This window comes from Rana temporaria, chromosome 10 (assembly GCF_905171775.1).
Source record: "Rana temporaria chromosome 10, aRanTem1.1, whole genome shotgun sequence".
Lineage (NCBI taxonomy): Eukaryota > Metazoa > Chordata > Amphibia > Anura > Ranidae > Rana > Rana temporaria.
Window position 1 is genome coordinate 98,519,364 of NC_053498.1, and position 9,065 is coordinate 98,528,428.

Sequence of the window (9,065 nt, forward strand, 5' to 3'; positions counted from 1 at the left end):
GATTTTCACATACAACCATCTCCAGGGTTTACAGAAAATGGTCTGGAAAAACAATGGCAGTTGTAGGGACAAAAATATCTTGAGATGATAGGTAACAGTAACTCAAATAACCACTCGTTACAACCAAGGTATACAGAATACCATCTCTGAATGCACAACACATTGAACCTTGAAGCAGATGGGCTACAGCAGCAGAAGACCATTTGTCAGCTAAAAACAGGAAACTGAGGCTACAATTCGCATAGGCTCCCCAAAATTAGACATTAGAAGATAAGAAAAATATTGCCTGGTCTCATGAGTCTGTTTTAGCTGTGACATTCAGATGGTAGGATCAGAATTAGGCGTAAACAACATGAAAGCATGGATCCATCCTGCCTTGTATCAATGGTTCAGGCTGAACGGACCTTGGTGAATCTATGCCACAAGAATTAAGGCAGTTCTAAAGGGTAAAGGGGGTCCAACCCGATAAAAGCAAGGTGTACCTAATAAAGTGGTCAGCGAGTGTATATACTTGTCTATGATAACAGAAATTAAAGAAAATTGATAAAATATGTACAAGAGGAAGAGCTTACAGACAACTCCTGTCAGGGAGCACTGCAATCAGAAAACCTCGGGGCAGATGGATGCAGGATCAGGATACAAATAAGAATTCATAACACAGCAAGAAAGCTTCAAGGACAATGCAGGAATTTTAGAAGGACTAAATCCCTGAAGGAGAAAACAATAGTATACAGAGCCTTAGGCTAAAAGTGCCGACCTGGCACTGACGGGACGTTTCATTACGCAGCAGTTTGATGATTCATAGCTGTTAAAGAGCTTTCTTTTTTTAATTAATTAGAACCGATTTCCTGCGCCATTGGCAGCGACTTTCCATCGACGTATACGTACTCTAGTGATGGCTGCATGCAGCCTCTTGTAGTCTATCAGACGCTCATGTGACAGGGTGATGGTGTAGAACAGTAGGGAGACCGGGGCACAATGTTACCCTATTACAAGGACTATCATGGCAGAATAAGGTCTGCTTATAAATCCAAGTGTCAAAATGCTTCAGAAAGAAGAAAAAAAAAAAAACACACACACATTTGTACATTTAGGCATCGTAGCTTGGGGTTCTGCCCTACAGCTGATGCCCCCTTCTGGTAAGATCTCGGGGGATGGTTAGTACCTCAAATCTCATTAGAAGACGCCCCTGAACTGTGCTGGAGGTATGTGACCCGGAGTACTCCACACTTCCTGGGATCTTACATGAGCGATTGTGATGCCACGCTCTCTCCTAGGCCTCAAAGGCATGGGAAAGGTTTGTATAGCAACCCCCTCTGGCTGCCTTATCAGACTTTCAGTGGGCAGTAAAAAGGCAGCTTAACTGCCCATTTTTACCAGGCTTAAAGCAGAGGTCCACACAAAAAGTGTGGAAAAACTCCGCTTTTCGGAACCCTTCTGCCCTCCAGTGTCACATTTGGCACCTTTCTGGGGGGAGGGAGGTGCAGATACCTGTATAATACTGGGAAACACACTGGTCCCGGGAGACAGCGGGGACCAGTGAGGGCGCGCGTCATGCGCAGTAGGGAACTGGGCAGTAAAGCCGCAATGCTTCATGATTCCTTCACCGAGGATGTCGGCGGGTGGGGTCGCTGAGAGACAAGTTATTGCTCGGCCTCGGCTGCTGACATCGTGGGCGCGCTGGACAGGTAAGTGTCCATTTATTAAGTCAGCAGCTGCTGCAGTATTTGTAGCTGCTGACTTTAGAAAAAAAAAATTGGGTGGACATCCGCTTTAAGTCTACATTCACATTGGCAATTAAGGCCAGTGAGAATTGTAGCAGCAGTTCCTGGTGCTGCCTTTCAGCAACTAGGTGCGGCAGCCAGCCCTGTTCGCTATAATGACAGGTCACCACTTTTTGCAGCACTCTACACAGCCAGCTATTACCTGTGGTGTTTGCTTCTGAACGCACACAAAATAGCTGCAACTAATCGCTGAGAGAAGCAGCAGGAAGCCGATTCCTGCCATTACTTTTCGCACCAGCTCTAATCACCAGGGTTAATGTAGCCCTTAAATGGGTAGATTTACCAAAACTTGAGCACTCAGAATCTGGTGCAGCTGTGCATTGTAGCCAATCAGCGTCTAACTTTTTCAATTACGTTTTCACAATAAAACCTGGAAGCCGATTGGTTTGCATGCAGCTGCACCAGCTTTTGCACTCTCCAGTTTTAGTAAATAACCCCCATAGTGTCTGGCATGCATCCCAGTCCAACTCTGCAGCCTAAATAGACTGGTTTACACACCTGCATGATCCTAAGTAACAGAGTTCCTGTTTTTCAGGTTATCCAACTGCTAAATTGTATACACGGCAAAATAGAAGCGGCAACAGGATTCTCAACAAAACAGGACAACTTTAGAGCAGCAAATTCTTCCAAAAGTGAGCATACACCTCATTCCCTCTGGCCATACATCATGTTCACATAATAAGCTTCTGTTGGAGAATAGTGCAGTGTTTAATTAACCTCTTGACCACTGGGCACTTAAACCCCCTTCCTCACCAGACCAATTTTCAGCTTTCGGTGCTCTCACAATTTGAATGACAATTACTCAGTCATACAACATTGTACCCATCTGAAATTTTTGTCCTTTTTTTCCCCACAAATAGAGCTTTCTTTTGGTGGTATTTGATCACCTCTGCGATTTTTATTTTTTGCGCTATAAAAGAAAAAACACGGAAAATTCTGTAAAAAAAAAATAGTTTCTGTCATATTATTTATTTATTTAAATGCTTATTGGGAGCGCAGTCATTACCAGCAGGCCTCGATGCGCTCATAGAACCAACATATAAAATACAGAACACATCTATCATTACTATAAAATCACATAATAACATTTAAAAAAGCTAAAATACCATACTAATACTACTATCTTACCCTAATTAGGACCATACACTTGAACAAATAGGAAAGTTTTTAAAAACGTCCTGAATTTTAATAGATCCTTCTCACGTCTTATATATAGAGGTAGAGAATTCCAGAATATTGAGCCCTGCGCATCCAACGTATTAGCAGGTATTGCGGAGTAATGGGTGGTATTGCGGAGTGTTGGGTGGTATTGCGGAGTATGGGGGGGGTGGTATTGCGGAGTATGGGGGGGGGGTTTATTGCAGAGTATGGGGGGGGGGTTTATTGCAGAGTATGGGGGGGGGTTTATTGCAGAGTATGGGGGGGGGTTTATTGCAGAGTATGGGGGGGGGGGGGGGTTTATTGCAGAGTATGGGGGGGGGGGTTTATTGCAGAGTATGGGGGGGGTTATTGCAGAGTATGGGGGGGGTTATTGCAGAGTATGGGGGGGGTTATTGCAGAGTATGGGGGGGGTTATTGCAGAGTATGGGGGGGGTTATTGCAGAGTATGGGGGGGGTTATTGCAGAGTATGGGGGGGTTATTGCAGAGTATGGGGGGGGTTATTGCAGAGTATGGGGGGGTTATTGCAGAGTATGGGGGGGTTATTGCAGAGTATGGGGGGGGTTATTGCAGAGTATGGGGGGGGTTATTGCAGAGTATGGGGGGGGTTATTGCAGAGTATGGGGGGGGTTATTGCAGAGTATGGGGGGGGGTTATTGCAGAGTATGGGGGGGGTTATTGCAGAGTATGGGGGGGTTATTGCAGAGTATGGGGGGGTTATTGCAGAGTATGGGGGGGTTATTGCAGAGTATGGGGGGGTTATTGCAGAGTATGGGGGGTTAAATGCAGAGTATGGGGGGTTAATTGCAGAGTATGGGGGGTTAATTGGGGGGTATGGGGGTATTGCAGAGTATGAGGGGTTAATTGCAGAGTATGAGGGGTTAATTGCAGAGTATTGCACAGGGAGGGAGGGATGGATCTGTGACTGCATGTGTCACAGATCCATCCCACAGCAGCTGCTTCCCCCTCTCCTCTCACACTGTACCGATCGGTACAGAGAGGAGAGGGAGGAACCGGCTTCATGACATGACGCCGGTTTGTTTACAAGTGATCGCTCCGTCATTTGACGGAGCGATCACGTGGTAAACCGCCGCTATCAGCGGCGATTTACCGCGATCTGTGATGCGCCGGGTCTTCTAGACCCGGCACTCACAGATGATTCCGCGAGCGCGCCCCAGGGGGCGCGCGAGTGAAGGATTCTGGGAGGACGTCCCAGGGACGTCGTCCCGGAATAACTACACTGCGCTGTAGCAGTATTTTCGCTATGGCGCGGTGGGGAAGAGGTTAAATGTAGGGATTGCATTAAAGTAAAAAGCACCCAGCCTTTAGAACCAAGTGTCGGTTCTTACTTCTGCGAGATCGATGTGATGCACTGCAAATCACATGCGATGTCCGTGCAATGCGATTTCAACCATACATATAGTATGGCTGCTATTGCATTCAGACCAAACTCACACAGGAACCTTTTTTTGGTCCGCACCAAAATCAGATTGCATGGTCTATTCCTTTCGGTAAACCTTGCATGCTGTCACAGGGTGAAGGCTTGGATTACAGCACACAGTAGTCAGAGAATGGTGTCACATTTGCGATGCACGATTGATCACCACTGAATGTGGACTCGTTGGACTTTTTCTATTTGTTCATTACACTAAATCTGTGTTATTGTGTTTTTTCATGTGATGGATACAATAGCGCAGCACTTTGAATTTGCTTGTGTCACACTATGTTTATATCACGAGATATACTGCAGCTGTGTCATCCTGGTTAATGTATAGTGTTACCAAAGGACTGTATACATTCTCTTCTCTATATAATACAGAAGAAAGCAGCAGTACCTGAATCTCACAGCCCCATTCATTCTGTGGGTCTGGTGTGTAAGTGATAACAGGATCCCCGTATACATTTACAGCAGGATGGTGTAGAAATAAATGAGGTGTGTGTCAGAGTGAGAATGTCTCCGCACATACAGATAAATCTATCACTACATACGATCAGTTACCTGAACACACAGCCGCAGACCAGCTCCCCCGCACCTTCCTTCCTGCAAAACCGGAAGTAGGAAGCGAGCGGCTCAGGGGGAAGGTGGAAGAGAGGACACGCCCGCACTTAGGTGACACGTTCCGTGTGTTCCAGGCGGCGCAAGGCGACTGGGCGGAGCTTGAGCTTGCTGCAGTGCTGAAAACCACAGAGCTGACTGCGAGGAGGACGACAGGGTCAAAGTCAGTCACGTGCTAGCTCCCCCTGCTGGTGGCTGGGGTTATTGCAGATGTGTGATGATGAGCTGATTATATGGGGAGAACACCTATCAATGCAGTCATGTATTCATTCCAAATTAAAACTGAGTCTTAGATTTTTTTAACAATAAATGGTCCTATACCCCGAATATTAGAAAGCAGTACCACATTCCAATGATGTGTAACCCATTACCTGCACACTGCTGCTACATATAAACATCCTCCATTAATCCCGCTGGATACTGCTTAGAGCGGTGATCTCTCAGTGATGCAGGGGTTAATAACAGTGGCTGTGAGTGTGAATGACTTATGCCACTCCACTCGTTTATCATTTCGTGTCCCATAGCCATTCACACAACTTTTGTCTCCTTATAGTGATGGTCAGTGCAGACGTGGCCCCCTTACATTGGTGGTCAGTATAGAAGTGGTCCCTTACATTGGTGATCAGTGCAGAAGTGGCCCTTTACATTGGTGGTCAGTGCAGAAGTGGCCCCTTACATTGGTGGTCAGTATAGAAGTGGCCCCCTACATTGGTGGTCTGTGCAGAAGTGGCCCCTTACATTGGTTGTCCAGCAGCCAATCAAGTCCTCCATGGGAAGTGACCTCTTAGGAAGTTACCTCCACACAGGAAATTACCTAACAGGAAATCCTTCCAACAGGATGAGTTAATACAAACAACCAATGAATAATGGCTAAAGGAGTCCTATGGGTGTATCTGAGCAGAGACAGGGTGCATGGAAGCTTTGCAAAAGAAGCCGCATGGCTTTCAAGCATGGACTCCGTCTCTGACTGTAACAACCCAAAAACTCCTGTATTTCCACTGATAGGAATCCTTTTTCTGTGTTGTTCCAGAGAACAAAGCATACCCGGATTATACTACCATTCCTTGTGGATGGGAGGCTATCTGCAAGTGTACGCTACAAATCTCAACCTGTGCTGATCAGACACAGCAGAGACAAGAGCATACATCCCCCTATAACCGATAATGTCCTTGCAGAGCGAAACATATCCCCCCCAGATGAATGTCTGTGCTAATGCACAGGGGCCCCTTCGCTGGCGGATATATCCCCACACCTCTCTCCACCTCTCTCCAACCCCAGGAAGTTTTCCACTATCAGACGGGACTCAACCAGCGTCAGTCTGCCCCAGTCAGCTCTTTAGAGCGAGGTGCGGGTGTACTAACACTGGGTGACACTATGACAATACATATTAAATACATCTTCATAAAATTTCCACAACAGTGTAGAAGTGTCCCCTTACATTGGTGGTCAGTATAGAAGTGTTCCCTTACATTGGTGGTCATTGCAGAAGTATCCTCTTACATTTCTGCTCAGTGCAGAAGTGTCCCCTTGCATTGGTGCTCTCCCCCTCCGGTGTCACATTTGGCACTTTTCAGGGGGGGGGAGGGTGCAGATTCCTATCTGAGACAGGTATTTGCACCACTTCCGGGTTCTGACTCCCGCGGGGAGTCCAGCCCCGTGACATCACACCCTCGCTGTCTTCTGGGAAACACATTTCCCAGGAGAGAGCGGGGACCAGTGACGGCACGCCACGATCCTCGCGCATGCGCAGTTCATTTTGAGTAATACACTGGGACAGATTCAGGTACATCTGCGGCGGCGTAACGTGTCGCATTTACGTTACACCGCCGCAAGTTTTACGGGCAAGTGCTTGATTCGCGAAGCACTTGCCTGTAAAGTTGCGGCTGCGTAGCGTAAATCCCTCCGGCGCAAGCCCGCCTAATTCAAATCATCCGGGTAGGGGGCGTGGATCATTTAAATTAGGCGCGTTCCCGCGCCGAACGTACTGCGCATGCTCCGTTTTGAAATTTCCCGCTGTGCTTTGCGCGAAATGACGTCGCACCGACGTAATTTTTTGAACGTAGACGTAAGTTGCGTCCTTTCCACCCGATCGGGTGAGGACATCGCGGGCACCCTGGATGGGTAAGTGTCCATATTTTTAAAGTCAGCAGCTGCAGTATTTGTAGCTGCTGACTTTTATTTAATTTTTTTTCAGTGGAACTCCGCTTCCACAGAATCAATCAATGACATTTATTCACCAGGCATGTATTCATACAAAACAGTTATATATATATATATATATATATATATATATATATATATATATATATATATATATATATATATATATATATGTGTGTGTGTGTGTGTGTGTGTGTGTGTGTGTGTGTATATATATATATATATATATATATATATATATATATATATATACTGTGTGACATAAAATGATGTTTGGGGGTTGTAAGTAATTTTCTAGCAAAAAAAAGATTTTTAAATGTAAAGCTGTGTACACACGATCGGTTAGTTTGATGAAAAAAGTCAGATGGACTGTTTTCATCGGACAAACCGATTGTGTGCAGACCCCATCGGTCTTTTTTCCATCGGTGTAAAAAAATAGAACATTTTTTAAATTTTTCCTATGGATAAAAAACCGATAGGAAATTCCGATCGTCTGTGTGGAACTCCATCGGAGGAAAATCCCTGCATGCTCAGAATCAAGTCGACGCATGCTCTGAAGCATTGAACTTCATTTTTTTTGGCTCGTCGTAGTATTTTACGTCACCGTGTTTTGGCACGGTCGGAATTTAGTCTGATAGTGTGTATGCAAGACTGATGAAAGTCAGCTTCATCGGATTTCCGAATCAGAAATCCGATCGTGTGTACGTGGCATAAGAGCAAAGTGCTGAAATGGGCCCAGATGGCAAGTGGTTAATTAATTTTAAATATTCAACACAAACTCCCACATCCATCCATCGTGTCCCTGATTTCGAGGGACTGTCTCTGATTTGGAACAAAGTCCGTCTGTCCCTCTTTTCTCCTCATTTGTCCCTAATTTTGGTCTGATCTATATAGTTATATATAAAATGCACATTTTATCTTTCAAATAGTGTTTCCCAGTGCTAAACCTTTCATCCAATTGCTGTCTAAATTGCTGCATTTGTAAATGTCAAAAGCCAATATAAAGGAATAGTAGTGGTAAAAAAAATGTTGGGAGATAAGCATCCATGCTTTATTTTGCTGATAAAATACTTTAAGAATCATCGCCTAGCATTTCTAGCCAATGCCATCTTGAGGGCAGATGATTCATATAACATTTACTTTCTGGAATCCATCAGCCTTTAGCTCAGGTATACAGGCATTAGGGTGTGCTTAAAAAATGCCCCTGAAGACTCATTGGGTGTTTGGCATCATTTGTGCCTAGTCCAGAAATCAGGAAGCAAACGAAGAAATATAATATACTTTTCTATCTATGTACTAATTTTAGCAGCATAAGGATTCAATATAGTTTTTGTTGATTGAAATATATGTTCAGTTAGATTTCAGCTTCATTTTTATTTATTTTTTTGTACACAGGTGTTTTATATAAATTCTTGCTTGTTTTCTATACATGTAAGTGCATGTAAAGCATGTCACATAAATCTCATAAATTTGTGTACACAAGTCCTTACATTGCTGAAAAAAGTGACTACAAGGACTCGTAGTACAGTATATCCATATTAGATAAAAAAGGTACGCTGCTGACACCTGCTGGGCACTTCAATTATTACAGATTTCCTTTCCCTTTTAAAAAAACAAACACCAATTTGAACCACATTTTTCTAATATAAAAGAACAAACCCAGTAAATATAGGAAAGGCAAATGCACAAAAAACTTAAGGGTATACACTGAAATAATAATCCAAAATATACTGTATACTCTCTAAAAATGTCCTGTGCTTTCCCCTTAAGAAAATCATTGTTTGGAGGAGGACTAGATTGTATGTTGTGTGAATATTGTGAGACCCCTTGCACACTGGGGCGTTTTTCACGCGCTTTAGCGCTAAAAAAAGCGCCTGAATGAAGCCTGATCTGCAATCCCAATGTG

General features: G+C 44.5%; 1 protein-coding gene across 1 annotated transcript in view; it reads right to left on the reverse strand.

Annotated features, from left to right (window-relative positions):
* Positions 1-5,049, reverse strand: part of SDF4 (stromal cell derived factor 4) — a 55,651-nt gene extending 50,602 nt beyond the window's left edge. Inside the window, exon 1 of the mRNA XM_040325798.1 lies at positions 4,943-5,049. The gene's annotated coding sequence lies outside the window, so the exon portion shown is untranslated. The remainder of the gene's footprint in view (positions 1-4,942) is intronic.
* Positions 5,050-9,065: the final 4,016 nt, after the last annotated feature.